The 15,613-nt window shown below is 41.5% G+C and overlaps 1 protein-coding gene and 1 long non-coding RNA gene across 2 annotated transcripts in view; one reads left to right on the forward strand and one right to left on the reverse strand.

Annotated features, from left to right (window-relative positions):
- Positions 1-9,469: 9,469 nt before the first annotated feature.
- On the reverse strand, positions 9,470-10,476 carry LOC114045449. Its single transcript, XR_003569375.1, has 2 exons — positions 10,376-10,476; positions 9,470-9,934 (listed from the first exon to the last, which is right to left on the reverse strand). It is a non-coding gene; the product is annotated as an uncharacterized LOC114045449 (long non-coding RNA).
- Positions 10,477-11,546: 1,070 nt separating this feature from the next.
- The window catches only part of FBXO11 (F-box protein 11), a 113,271-nt gene continuing 109,204 nt past the window's right edge, over positions 11,547-15,613 (forward strand). Inside the window, exon 1 of the mRNA XM_027865067.1 lies at positions 11,547-11,619. The gene's annotated coding sequence lies outside the window, so the exon portion shown is untranslated. The remainder of the gene's footprint in view (positions 11,620-15,613) is intronic.

Genomic DNA, 15,613 nt, shown 5'->3' on the forward strand with positions numbered 1-15,613 from the left:
GAGGATAGTGGATCAATTACCTTCCTAATTCTGACACCATGCCTCTCTTTATGTAGTCTAAGATTGCATTAGCTTTTTGGCTATCATACCACACTGTTGACTCATCTTGAACTTGTATTCCACTAAAAAAACCTCCAGGATCACCAGATGAATGGCTGATTAGTCATGCCTTCTCATTTTATGTTTGTCAAGTTGATTTTTTAAGCCCAAGTGCAAGACTTTCCATTTATCCCTACTGAATTTCATCTCATTAGATTCAGCACAAATCTTAATTTGTCAAGAGCCTTTTGGCTCCTGTCTGTCATCCAGTGTGTTAACTCTCTTTCCCAGCTTTGTGTCACCTGCAGAGTGGATAAGCTTCCATCTGTGTCTAAATTTAAGTTGCTGACAAAAACATTAAACATTATAGCAGCAAGCAAAACAACAAAAGATTTATTGAAACAAGTGACATGGAGGAGTTCCTGGACCAAGCAGGAGCCAGAATTCAGCATCAACAAAGGACAATGAATCTGAACCTTGTGGTTCACTGGTACTGTTTGTTATGTGAATTGTGCTGGTCCAGGGAAGGGGGTTGTAGTAAGAGGAATATCCACCAGGGTCCCCATATGGCCTGTGCTAGCTCTTTTCCTGAAAAGGTATTGAAATTATTCTTGAAACTTAATTGGCTCAGTAAACTGAGGGTCAGGTTATTGAGGTCACTTCCTGATCACTTGAATAACCCCCCCCCCCAACCCCAATGCTTCACTGGTGCATTGTCAGGAGCAATATAAAGGCAGGGAAGTTGCTTTCTACACAATCTACAAAGTATTCTTGCTTAATATCCTTCCTCTTCTATGGCTAAATAAATCTCCTTTTGTTAACTATCAGGTCTTCTACAAATGTTTCATTTCATTGCAATACTGAACCTAAACTACCGGTAGGCCAGTTTGGGTGATACTTTTTGCAAAACGGGCTGACTTGAACAGCTGTGAGTTCTTTCTCCTTGGAGTCCTGTTCTACAGGCAAATACAATCATCTTGGCATAAAGTATTGCCCTGTGTGTGCCCTATCCAACAAAGGAAAGGAGCTTGGAGTCACTAGAGAGTAAAGCAACTCATCCCTACAGTTAGCCTCACAGTCCAGGAACCAATGTAGTTTTCCAGACATAGTGCTACCCTGGCGTGGGTTGCTTGATTTTTACAGCAACCCTAAGATTTTTTCCTTATTAGCAGAGGCCGGCCCAGAGTAGTACTAAAGGTCTAGAGGATTCCAAAAGGTCCTTTAGTAGGCGAGGCTAATTTTTGGCCTCAAGTGCATCTCCTTTGTATTTTTTCTCAGGTTGAATAAAGTCTGACCCATATTCAGTGTTTTGATAAGTCTTTGCAAGGGCCAGAGGAGTCCTTTTCCTTCTGTTGTGCAGACCTAGACATCAGCTCAATATTCTAAAGTTTCTAGGGGAAATCCTGGGTGAGAGTAAAATGACCCAGAGAAAGAAATTTCTGTGAGAATATTCCCAGATTGAGCTTTATCTTTGTTAACTCTAAACCTTAAGTTTCAGATCACAGGTTACAAAACATCTCTCTCCTTTCCTTCTCATTAGAATTGTTCCAGGTGTCTATATAATGAATATTTTCTTCAAAAAAGGAGTTGAAAATCACTCTTTATGTAGAGAACACAACATCATTATAAAATGTGAAAATAACTTTATCTTAATGGACAGAAAATAATTGGTTCCTGATGGTGGGAGTCATTTCTGAATCATCATTCTGCATGCAGTTATACCATCTACTTACAGAAAAGATAAAAAACAAAAGCCAAAGAGAAGAAAGGTAAAGATGAAAGGGCAACCTTTCAACTCCAATTACAACTCCAACTCAATCCTTTAAGTAAGCAATTAGTTAACTGGCTGGGGGGGGGGGTGTTGTTAAGGTGGGGGAGGGAAGGGAAGAATAAAAAACATTGACTCAGATTATCACCAGAAGTTAAAGTGATATAAAGCAGTTGCCAAAACAAAGAGACCAGAAGAAACCAGAAATTGCCTTAGCTAACTGTCATTTAATGTCCTTGACCAGAGACATGATAGACAGATGGTAATACTAGCATGGAGCACAAATTCATTTGTAAAATGAAATGAAAGAGTATAGCAGAAGGTTACAAGCAATGCTACCTCATTAAAGAGAAAAATGCAAGAGACTTTCTCACCTCAGAACATCTCTCCACTCTTGTAATTCCCTTCTCCCATTGGTGAGTTTCTCCTGGAACTTCCATGTTGCGGAAAAAGTATATGGGGGGGTAGGTATGCTGCATTTTATTCAAGAAAGGAACTAGCAGTAAAACCTTTGTGCTCAAATGTCTATACACAATAAGCAAGATGAGCTAGAGATCTTAACACAGAAAAATGAAATCTGACATCATAGACATCACTAAGACATGGTACCTATAACTGGAATGTGGAATTGGATAGGTATAACTCATTCAAAAGGAAGAAGATGGGAAAGCTCTATATGTTAAAATTTAAATATACAATGTATATATATTATATTAAAAGGATAATAGGGTAGCACTGTATTTTATGAAGATATGTAAGGAAATTTAGAAACCAGAAGGCAGAAACTTGGTGAGAGTATTTGGATAAAGATAAATGGAAGGACAAATAGAAGCAATTTTGTAATTAGAGTATACTACAGATAAACTGGGGGAAAAAAAGAAGAAAAAATATATGAAGAGTTTGGTTAAGAGAGCATAAGCCTGACTCAGGGGCATAATATATTACTGATAGGGCATTTCAATTATCCAGATTTTTTTGGAGCTCTTCCTCTGCCAAAAGCAGACCAGCATATCTTACTTAAATGATAATTCCTTTCTTCCAAAGATGGAGGAACCAACAAGATGGAATTCTGTTCTGCACCTGAATCTCACCAACAGGAGAGAAATGATGGCTGGGGTGGACATGATGAGGACCTCTTGACTAAGTGACTATTACTTCCCAGAGTTCGTTACAGGAAAGGCAAGGAGAGTTGAGTGTAGTCTGACATGCACTCTAGATTTTAGGAGACATTTCAAGGCATTCAGAATAAGGATGAATAAACCCCCTTTGACTAAAATTCTATAAGGGAAGACTGCTGAGAAGAAATGGGAAACTCTCAAGAAATGCTGAAGACATAAAATGAAACAATTCTGATGGGGAGGAAAACTGAGAGATGTCAGAATATACAGATATGAATGTACAAACAACTGACCAAACAACTTAAATTTTAAAAGGATATGTACAGGAGATAGAATCAAGGGAAGATAAGAGAGAATGAATTAAAAAATCATAGTATAGTCTTGTAAGAATTATGTTGAATACTACTAAAGATCAGAATGAACTGAGGCTGATAAGCTGAGGGCAACAAAACTAGTTTTGTTTATTTTTGCTTCATTGGGGGAATAAGTATCAAAGAAGCAATACAGTCATTGCTTGGTCTGCATTGGACAACAAGCAAAGGTAGAGCTACTAATTATTTTTCCTCAGGTAGGGAGAATGACCTATGGACTGGAAAGAAAAGAATAAAAATGTTTCATTGGGAGTTGATGGCCAAGATAAGAGGATAGTAAGAAAACACTTGTAGAGCAAAACTAGGAGACCACAGTAACAGTAACACTGATTGATGACCAACTTTGTTAGACTTAGCTCTTCTGAGCAATGCAATGATCTAAGACAATTCTGAAAGACTCATGATGGAAAATGCTATGCACATCCAGAGAAAGAACCATGGAGTCTGAATGCAGATTGAAGCATTTTATTTTCTCTTTCTTTTGCTTCTTTCTTTCTCATGGTTTTCCCCTTTTGTGCTGATTCTTCTTTCACAACATGACTAACATGGAAATATGTTTAATATGATCATACATCTATAGCCTATATCAGATTGCATACTGTTCTGGGGAAGAGGGAGTGGAGGGAGGAGGGAAAACTTAGAACTCAAAATCTTATGAAAGCAAATGTTGAAAACTAAAAATAAATAAACAAATAAATATTTTAAAAGAAAGAACATGTAGCAGTTCTTGATGGATTTAAACCTCCTGAAACATCTTCTGGTACAGAAAGAACTGGCCCACGTGATGGTCGAATCACTGTCAGTGACTGATGAAAGATTGTGAACAAGAGGTATCAGAGGGACTAGAAAAAGACAAATGTCCCAAATTTTTTTAAAGGGGGGGGGAGAAAAATAGAATTGTCAAAGCCCAGTTAGCCTGACTTTGATTTCTGACAAAATTCTAGAATGCATTACTAGAGATGGTCAGTGATCACCTAGAAAAGGAGTGCTGATTATAAGTAACCAGCATGACTTCTTCAAGAACAGGTCATGCTAGACCAATCTTATTTCCTTTTTTGACAGGGTTACTAAACTGGTAGACCAGAATAATGAAGTAGATATAGTTTACCCCAATTTTAGCAAAGTTGAATTAGCATGCTATCCTTGTGGAAAAGATGGAGTCATGCTGGCTAGACCATACTGTAACTTGGAAGAAATGAGTGTATCAGGGGTTTGTATTAGTCAACATTTTAGATCTATGATTTGGATAAAGGTGAATATTATGATTTTTATCATATTTGAAGATGATACAAAGCTAGGAGGGATAGCTAATATACTGAAAGACAATCAGGCTACAGAAAGATCTTGATAGACTAAGAAATCGGTCTGGGCCTAATATGATGAAATTTAATAAGGATTAATGTAGTATTACATTTGGATCCATGAAATTAACTTTACAGGTACAATATGGGGAAATTATAATGAGAGTATAGTTCATATGAAAAACATCTGGAGGCTTTGGAGCAGTAATCTCAAACCCAAATAGAAATAGGGGCCATTAAACTGAACATAAGGATCCTGGTGGGCTGCATATTGACTTAGAAAACCACATATTAGCATTATCTATGTTCTATTGTATATTTTTAAAAGTATTTCCCAATTACATTTTAATATGATATGGTTGCACTTGAGAGTATTGTGGGCCACATGAGTCCATGGGGTTCCTGTTTGACACCTCTGCTTTAGAAGACTATAAGTTGTTTGAGTCAGGAGTGTGAAATGACATACAAAAAAGGTAATGTGATTTTGGGTTGTAAAAGAGGCATACCTTCCCAGAATAAGAAGATAATAGTCCCACTGTACTCTGCCCTGATCAGGTGACATCTGGGGTATTAAGTTTTGCTCCAGGTATCACGTTTTAGAAGGGACATTGATAAACTGGACAACATCCAAAGGACAGCAACCAAGATGATGAATGGTCTAGAGTCCATATCACTTACAAATCAATTGAAAGGATTGTGATATATGTCTGAAGAAGAGAAAAGTCAAAGATGACATAATGGCTATCTTCCAAGTATCTGAAAAACTTTCACCTGGAAGAAAGATTAAAGTTTTTTTATCTTATTATTTTAAATAATATTTTCCCCCAATTACATGTAAAAACAATTTTTAGCATTCATTGACTTTTTTTAAGTTTGAAGTTTCAAATTCCATTCCTCCTTCCCTCTCCTCCCCCCTCCTTGAGATGGTAAGCAATCTGACATAGGTTATACATGTGTAATCATATAAAACATTTCCATATTGGTCATTTTGTGTAAGAAGACGACTGAGAGAGAGACAGAGACAGAGACAGAATCAGAGACAGAGACAGAGAGATAGAGAAAGAAATAGTATGCTTCAGTCAGTATTCAGACATCAGTTCTTTCTCGGAAGGCAGATAAAATTTTTTATTATGAGTTCTTTAGGATTGTCTTGGATCACTGTGTTGCTGAGAATAGCTAGGTCATTCACAGTTGACAATATTGCCATTACTGCGTACAACGTTCTCCTGGTTCTGCTCATTTCACTTTGTATTAGTTCACATTTAGCCTTGTTTGATTTTAGAGGGCAGAACCAAGAGCAAAGAGCCAAATTTAGGTTTGATGTTAGGACAAATTCTTGACTACTAGAACTAACCTGTATTGAAATGGGCTGCCTCAGGAAGTAGTAGGCTCCCCTTCAATAAAGGTCTTCAAGCAAAGATTGTGTGATCATTTGTCCAGTGTGCTATACTAAGTTTTATAGGCAAGCACAAGATGTAGACCAGATGTGATTCAGCTAAGTGGCCCAGTGGCTACACCTGGGCCTGAAATCAGGAAGACCTGAATTCAAATCTGATCTCAGATTCTTACTAGCTCTGGGACCTTGGGCAAATCAATTAATCTGTTTGCCTCAGTTTCCTCATCTGTAAATGGGGGTAATAATAGTACCTATCTCACTGGGTTGTTGTGAGGATCAAATGAGGTAATAAGTGTAAAACACTTAGCATGATGCCAGGTACATAGTAAGCACCATATAAATAAATGGTAGTTTATTATTATTTGCCAGCACATTGTGAAGGAGCATTCCCTTTAGAAGGATTTTTAGCAAAATATTTGATAAAATAAATTATGCTGTCCTCATGGAAAAAAGATGGAGAAGGAAATGGCGAACCACTCCAGTATCCTTGCCTAGAAAATTGCACGGACAGTATTAAAATGTCAAAAGATATGACACTGGAAGTTTGAACAGACTTCAGGAGTTAGAAGGGCCTAGTGTACTATGGTGCATGGAGTCATGAAGAGTCAGATACGAGGGGCAGCTAGGTGGCGCAGCGGATAGAGCACTGGCCCTGAAGTCAGGAGGTCCTGAGTTCAAAATCCAGCCTCAGACCAAACACTTGACACGTACTAGCTGTGTGACCTTCGGCAAATCACTTCACCCCAACTGCCTCACAAAAAAAAAAAGAAAAAAGAAAAATAAAAAAAAGAGTCAGATGCCACTGAACAAAAACACAGAAAAAGAATGAGTATTGTGGGCTAGACTATGCTACAATTACATGGATTCAGAATTGATTGAATAGTAGAATAAAAGAATAGACATTAGGAAGTCAAAGTGAAATAAGTTCTTTAGTCAAGTGACTCAAGGATCTACAGTGGGCTGTATGCTAGCTAACATTTTTCTCAGTGACATGGATAATGTCTTCTGGGCAGCAGTATTGCAGAGCTCCAAACTCTATAGAGGTCTATGAAGGAGATTCCTTTTTGTATATGCATTGGACCAGATGCTGCTGACGTCTTTTTCAATGTTTAAGTTCTGTGATTGCCAGCGACTACCAACATATCAGAAGTCAAGTAATGGCTAGACCCTAGAAAATGAATGTTCAGAAAAGGAGGTATCTCCAATGACATACCAGTCAGTACTCATGAAATGTAAAAGGACCCAGAGGAAGGCCTCTACCATATTGGGAAGATCTTCTTCGGAAGATTAATGGGGAAACATGGACAAGAATTACATGGACTAAGAAAATCTAAATGGATTGCAATCTGTATTTGTGGAGAGACAACCCACATTGATGAGATCACAGCTGCAGTAAGGTATTGTTATCTAGTAAATTATATCTAGTATGGGCATCTTTGAATTCTATGCTGACCGATTTCTACACATATACATTAAATAAAAGTTATTTCCAAATTTAGTTTTACCATCTAATTTATAGAATTTAAGTTGACTATGATATCCAAAGGGTGAATTTTTGTCATTTAATGAGATGTCTTTTATACTCCAACCAGGACATTTTAAACAGAGCTAGTTATTCCTTAAGGAAAATTGCTTAGACCAAACTAACTCCCTAAATGAAATTTAACATGATAAGCAGCTATGAAATATTATATTCATACATTATATTTATGCAATATTCTATCTGAATTGTGAAAGTTTGGGACTAAGTTTGGAGAGTGAACTTTTAGAGGAAGATTTATGAAATAGGAAGAGTATAAAGATCACAGTTGCTTGGCTCCTACCTTGATTAAAGAGTTTATTTTGTACCTTCTTATTGTGACTGATTCTAGAAACAAATAATTTAATGCACTCTAACACATTAAGCACCAGTAAGTACTTGAGTAAAACAAGCACAAACTTGCTCTTAAAGACAAAACAAACTCCAGGGGAATTCTGTCTTTTGAAATTATGCTAAACAGGTACAAACATGGTTTTGGGGGCCCTTTTCTCCTAAACACCTGGTGTCCCAAAAGTCTCAGTGCAGTTTTAAGCTCCGGTGGCTTATAAGACTTTGGTCTTACAGGAAAAGAACATTATACAACCTGAAGTATTACGTAAATATGAGTTAATTTATTATAAGTCATGAGGAAAATTCCATAACCAGAGTCATAATGAAACTTCCATAGCCAGAGTTAACTTCTCATGTGAATGAACCATATTAGAAGTTCTCTCTCATACCTCTGGACTCCAAAAACTTTTGATTTCATTTTTTCTCTAAAGACATTTTTCACATGCTTTCTTATCTTGTAGATCTTTGTATATCTCTCTCGTTGATCCTATTAGACTGTTTCATTGTATCTTCTCATATAGCCAAGAACATGATACTTTTTACATAGTACCAAATTCTTGCTGTTATTAATGAGTGACCACCAGTCTATTATTCTAAGGCCTTCAGGATGTTTTTTTCCCCTTAATGACAGAAGAAATCAAAACCCCATAGCATCCACAAATCAAAAGGGCAGTAAACAGGGATTCAAGAGACCTGGGTCCTCTTTCTGGGTTGGCCACTATCAACAAACATTTATTAAAGGACTAGTACCTGCCAGCTCACTGGGCAAGCACTCTGGATACAAAGAGGCAAAAGACAGACTCTGTCTTCAAGGTTTCTTTGATATCAATTTTCTCATCTGTAAAATGAAATGAAGCCTTCTAGCTCTGTCTATGATTCTAAAATGGGGGTGGTTTTGAAAATAAAGGAGACTTGAAGATTTGATCACATAGTGCCTGGCATATACTAAAGTATCAATAAATGACTGTTGACTGACTGCCTGATAGCAATGAAAGATAAACTAGACCCCTGTCTCCTATTTCTTTCATATAATCCCTTCTGGGGCACTCAATAATTGTTGGCTGAACTTATAAAAAGGTGAAATTAAAAAAAAATCACAGGGACTGATTAGTAATTTGAAGAGACTATGGAATAATATGTGATTTTATTTTAATTTTCTTTTTTCCTTAAACTCTATTGGATCAGCTCTTACTCCTCCCTATCTCCTCTAGCTATTATTTCACTGGTTATTGACTTCCATGTGACTAACAAATGTAACTGTTTCGTTTTGTACTTAAGTTTCTCTTGTTCAACTTTTTTTTTGTAGGCATGAGTCGGAAAAGTTTCTCTTCTCATCTCTCCATTTTCAGACTAAAATGTGTGAGGGACTTAAATTGCATTTCACAAATGGACAGCTAAAAACAATACTTTAAAAAAAAAAACTCTGCTCTTTGCCCGGCCTAAGCCACCTCTGGCCTAACCAGCAAGGCAAAGCAGTGATTTATAAAAGTCACAGAGATGAGGAAAATACACAAAAGTCTGAAAATCTGAGACTTAGATAAAAAATGAGCCTAAGACATCCAACGTATAACGACCATAACAAAAAAGGAAAGGGAAAAACAGGATATGAGGGAGGAGAAAGGAAAAATATATTTCCTATTTCAGTAAGTAAGTTCAAGTAGAGAATACAAATATATTTTTCTCAAGAAACATTGTGAGGGGAATGGGGGCCTAAAGCTACTTAAACATAAATACTTGCAAAGATCAAGGCACATCGTCTCCACATTTTACCTACTCTTCTTCCTTTGGGTAGGTTTGTACACATCCATAGACTGTCTCTCCTAGTACGTCACTCAGCATTTCTTACCTAGGCAGTCATTTATCGATTGATGTGAGTTCTTTTTTTGGGGGGGGGGAATGCAAGGCGATGATTGGAAAGTGACCACCACCCTCCTCCCATTGAAGAGGCTGCCCAGTTCTCTGTTTGCTTGCTAAAGGGCACGCAGGCTCTTGCGCACCCTACAGATCGCTCTCCGAACCGACATCCAACTCCAGTTGCCCAAAGGTCCGCTCCCGCGCCACCTCTTCATTTCTGGAAGGAAAAAAAAAATGGGGGAGGCTGATACTGTAAATGAATGGATTAATCACTGCTTCCTATTACATCAGCAGCCCCCGCCCTTTCCTCCCCTCCTCGCACTCCTTCTTCCCTCGAACCCCGACTCCGCACTGGAGCGCCCCCCACCCTCCACACGTTATATATACCTCGACACCCTCCCCTTTACCCTAGGCTCCCTCCCTTCCCCTGGGCCTGAGGATCAAGGCGGGGACTAGGGGAGCAGAGTGAGGGCCGGCTCCTTGATAGAGACGAGCTCTTATTGGCCCCAGCGCCGGGATGCCTCTGTTCCGGCGCCTCCCATTGGCCGTCCAGCTGGAAGCACCTCCCCTCTCCTCCCCTGCCCCGTCCCTCGATTGCTCAGCTCCGGCGTTGGAGGCTGCCGGGCCCTCCCCCGCCCCGCTGTGGTGAGTGACTGACTGAGCGTGTGGTGTCTACGGCGATGTCAATGGCTCCTCCTGCCACGGAGCAGCAGCAGCGTCGGCAGCAGCAGCAGCAGCATCATCACCATCATCATCATCATCGGCGGCGGCGGCAGCAGCAGCCACAGCAGCAGCAGCAGCAGCAGCAGCGGCGGCGGCGGCAGCGACGGGGTTGAGCAGGAGGCGGAGGAGGAGGCGGCGGCGGCGGCGGCGGAGGCGGAGGCGGAGGAGGACCCCGAGGAAAGGCTCCTTTAAGGAGGAGGAACGACTACGCCTCTTTTTTTTTCTTTTTTTTTCCCCCCCGGTCTCCTCCCTTCACCCTCGTTTCCCCTTCGGTGAGGAGAGAGAGGGGGGGAGGAGAGAGAGGAGGCCGAGGAGAGGAGAGAAAGATTCCTCACAGAAATCTCTTTGAGGGGGTGTGGGGGGGTAGCAGAGGAAGGAAAAAAAAAGGAGCCCGGCGCCCCCTGTTCCCTCCCTCCCTGCGCCCTCCCTCCCGCTCGTTCGCTCTCTTCTCCTCCTTCTCCCCTCCTCACCCTCCCGCCCACTCCCCCCAGCCGCCGCCGCCGCCGCCGGAGACCGTGCTCGGGAGACGGCGGGACCGGGATCGGGGTCGCGAATCTCTTGGGGATCCCCGAGCGGGCGGGCGGCCGTCCTTTCTCTCTCTCTCCCTCGGCCTCGGCCTCGGCTGCTCGCCGCCCTCGCCCCTCCCTCGCCTCTCGGCCTCCTCTCTCTCCCGGCGGTGCGTCGGCCCGCCGCCCCGGCCTCCTGTGCTGCTCTCGTCCCCGGGGCCTCTGGGTCTCCTCGGGGGCCCCCTCCCCCCCGCCCCTGTGTCTCGGTGCCTCTCCTTCGCCCCCCTCTCCTTTTCTCCCCTCTCCCTCCCCCCTTCTCCTCCAAATCCCCGGGTGTGGGGTGTGTGTGTGTGTCTCTCCGCCAACGCCGCCACCTCAGCCCGGCAAATGAACTCCGTCCGAGCCGCCAACCGGAGACCTAGGCGAGTGTCGAGGCCGCGCCCGGTGCAACAACAACAGCAGCAGCAGCAGCAGCAGCAGCAGCCGCCGCCGCCGCCGCCTCCCCAGCAGCAGCAGCAGCCCCAGCCCCAACTGCAGCAGCAGCAGCCCCAGCCCCAGCCGCCACCTCCGCCGCCGCCGCCGCAGCAGCCCCAGCCCCAGCAGCAGCAGCAGCCTCCACCGCCGCCGCCGCCGCCTCCGCCGCCTCAGGAGAGGAACAACGCCGGGGAGCGGGGTAAGGCTGCGGCCTCCTCGACCCACTCCCCCGCTCTCCTGCCCCCGGCCCGGGCCGAGGCGGCGGAGGGGGGAGGGCGCCGCGGCTGTCCGTCTCGGGGTCTCGGGGGGTGGGGGGAGTCAGGGGGTTATCGGAGAAGGAGCCCCGCCGAGGCGGGTCTCCCCGCTGCCGCAGTGCCCGGCCTGGGCCCCTGTCGCCAGGAAAAGCCCCGGCTTCCCCACTCGCCTGGGCTCGCGCTCAGGCCGCGCTTTGTTTGGTTTCGGGGGCTCGGCACACCCCCCCTCTTCCCCCGTCCCTGGACCCCGGAGGGAGTCCGGGGGTGGGGGGGGTGGGCTCGCCGTGTTCTCCCTCCTCACTCGTCCCAGGGTTTGGGCTCTTCCCCTTCCGATGGAGACTGGGGAAGAAGGAACGGGGAATGGAATTGCCGGTCTTGGGTGAGGAATTTGTTCTCCCTCCCCCCTTTTCTTAACCGGGTTAGTGAGCCTCCCGTGTTCTTTGGGATCGGGGGATCCAAGCGACTGGAGGTGTTGGCCCGGGAACTTGTTTTTACCCCTCCAGCCCCGCTTCGCTCAGTAGTCACGGGGTGGGGGGTGGGGTGGGGTGGGGGGAGTCGTGGTTCTTCCAGCCCCACGGTGTTTGCTGCGCAGTTTGGTTTTGGTTACAGAATCCCTGGGGGGGGGGGGGTGTCTGAGAGTGGGGGTGGGGAAGGGACCCGTTAAATCTAGACCTTTAAAATAAATAAACAAACAGACCATCGGCCATTTCCAGCCCCCTCCCTCCCTCCTGGTGCAATTAACCCTGCGCTGTTTCTTCCAATACCCCTTGTTTCCTGCCCCTTTGCAAACCCCCACCCCCTCCAGCTCCCTTCACCTCCTATTCTCTGGCCTGCCCTGATCTCCTGGCGTGGACTTAATAATACTCCTACCTTGGAGCCAAATGTCTTGGGAATGTGTGTGTTGTGTGTGTCTTGTCCAAGGCCTACTGAAATGTGTCAATTGGACCCAACTGTTTAGCTCTCAGTGTGGTAACCACCATTGTCTAAAGGGCTGAGGCTCCTCGGGATTGGATTCCTGCTTTAGTGAAATGGTACAGTTATTTTGGGAGGTTGTGAGGTGGGAGTGTGCCCCTTGGTCACAAAGCTGCTTAACTGTTCTCTTTATAACTAAATGCTACCAGTGCAGGGGCTTGTTCCCTGTACCATATTTGCAGCTATTTTTTTTTTAAGAGGAAGAGAATTGTTAGGAGACATTTTGCATGTTGTATAGTTGAGAAGATTAGTTTTTAATTTTTTATGCATTGCTTGTCACATCTCGAATGATAAAGGGAACTAATCTTGAATGCAGTTACCGTCTTAGAAACATGGGTTTTTTGTTTTTTTTTTTAAGTGGTAGCTCTCTGTCTTTTTACTTAGTCAAAATATTGAATAGATGAAAGAGGGAAATGCCAATTTGCAAATTAAGTTTACCCATTTCTTTCCTGATCATTGTAAAAACTGTCATTTGGGGAGCAGGTTATTATGTATGACATGAAAGGATGTGAGGCTGCAAGTCCAGTTGAGGGTCTTGTGCAAATTCTAGAAATTCTTAGTAATTTACTGATTGGTGAATTGGAATTTATTTTCATCATTTCCTTTTTGTGTGACAAGCATACAAGAGTTACTTTTCCTATGACCCACTCAAATAATAGTCATGTGTTTCCCTCAGCTTGACACTTTTATAAGTAAAGAAAAACAAGTTGTAGGGAACAATTCATAATTCTGTATTGAACACTATAAATGTTCAGTCTTGGGGTGCTGCTCCCACTAAATTTACTCCAGGTTTATTAATTTGTTAGTAACCTTGCAAAAAATCTTTTGATTTAGTAAAATGTAATTTAGTCATGTGACTCATTTAAAAAAATTTCTTTGACTAATTCTCCAGAGCCCCCTTTTTAGTCTGTCATTTAACCTGCTGATGAGTACTAAACTTTAGTTAATATCAAACTATTTGTTCAAATAGATTATCTTTGACATTTTTCATTCTTTCAAATCCAGTAACTGCTTTTTATTTGAAGTGGAGTGGTAATCTTGATTTAGAAATTGTAGGTTATATGCCAATGGTTAGAGTTCCTGTCTTTGTTTTTGATACTTGTAAACTGTCTGATGGTACTCATGAATCAGAATTTCAGTTAAGTAGCAAAGCCTTCATAACAAATAAAATTCAGTGTGGGATCCTTGTTCTGCAGTAAGAACAAACCAATTTGGGTGGTTTTTTGGTTTTTGGTTTTTTTGAGTAAAAAACACTTTCTCATTAGTAGGACTCTCAAAAAAACCTTTATTGAGCTTCTTAAATTCAGCCGATGGTTTTAAAATTGAATAAATTATTGAGTTAATAAGCAAAAAACTTAGATAATATTAATATACTAACTTTATTTTAAACCATGGATACATTTTTCCTTTGAAAACTTGAATACTTTTAAAAGGATTTTAAATTTCCCCATGAAAAGATTTTGGGGGGATTAGTTTTAAAATATCTGATTTATAGAGGAGAAAGTCCTTTCATTAGTTATGTTTCTGGCTTCCATAATTCAAGGTGTGTAATGAAAATGGCTAGTTTTTTTTTTCCTTAAAGATATCTTAATTTTATTGAGTTATATTGCATTAGAACATAAGAAATGCCACAAGGTCTTAAATCAACTTGCCCCTACTACATTGAGACTCACTGGTTCTTAAGATAATTTCAGTGTCAGTTTACTATCCATGTAAAAGCTCTGACTTTTTATATGGTGGATGTTTTTGCTTAGAAGGATAAAATAGACATCAATTGGTTTTCTGGGGAAAAAATATTCTACTAGGACTGTGGTGCTGGTGCTGGTTCCTCTGTTCCCTTTTCCAAGCATTATTTTAACATCTAAAATTCATGTTAGTTTTATTTCAACTATAGTTTTCTTCATGACCAGTGTTTGAGGGGGAGGGTAGCTTAGGAATATGATAGGGAAGTATTATAGAGGCTCTCCCAGGTTCCTGGAGGGTTCATAAGACTCTTTAGACACCACTTCAGGAAATGTTGACTTAAGTATGCTATGGAATGCTGCATTTATCTATAGACTATCCAAAGTCATCCTTTGTCAAAGGCAGAATGCTAATTACCATGCTTTTGGTCTGTCCATTTTAATTCTTGAGCTTTGAATGTTATATACAGAAACACGTTTAGCTAATAGAAAATAATTGGAGGTGTTTCATAAAGGAGGAAACAAGGATTTATTAATATAAAAACTGCTGTTATATTCTAGGATCTAAAGTAGTTTTGCAAAATGAAACTGAAGGTAGTGTGTTCTTTATTTCGGAAATATTTGACACTACATTTTTTAAAACTTCAAATACTGAGTTTATGTTCTTCACTCTGATACAGCTTGATAAGGGTTTTGCAGAACAGAAAAGATATTTGCTTATTCTTGAAGATGAAATATAAGTAGTTAAATGGATATATTGGTTAAAGTTAATAAGATTTTATTCTTGATGTTGAATTTTTTTAAAAAATTGAGTGATAGCTACAATTTGTGTTTTAGCTATCGAAAAACTTTGAGGCTCTTTTTAAAGGTAAAAAGTTTATTATGCATTTGTAATAGCAGTCTTAGTTCTAGAAAATTTATTGTGGTTCTCTTGATCTTTTGGTTTCCAATCTTAAGGGGATCAGGCTGGTTTTTTGTTTTTTTTTTAAGAATTGAAAAAAGTCTCAGCTATAACCTGAGCAACTTCTCTGTTTTGTAGTAGTTTTTTTAAACTCCTTCTTACAAACAAACTTGTACTAAGATTCAATATGAGCTTTCAGGAATGTCCTGTCATAGAATTGGGCAGGGGAAATCCCTGGGGATCCTGGTTTGAGTTCTGATTGGCCTCTTTTTTAAGGAACTTCTGCCTATATCAGCTCCCTTCAGGCTGTATTGCATGCCGTTCGAGTGAATGCACACACACACACACACACACACACACACACACACACACACACACACACTC

This window comes from Vombatus ursinus, unplaced genomic scaffold (genome assembly GCF_900497805.2).
Source record: "Vombatus ursinus unplaced genomic scaffold, bare-nosed wombat genome assembly UNPS02014778.1, whole genome shotgun sequence".
Classification (NCBI taxonomy): Eukaryota; Metazoa; Chordata; class Mammalia; order Diprotodontia; family Vombatidae; genus Vombatus; species Vombatus ursinus.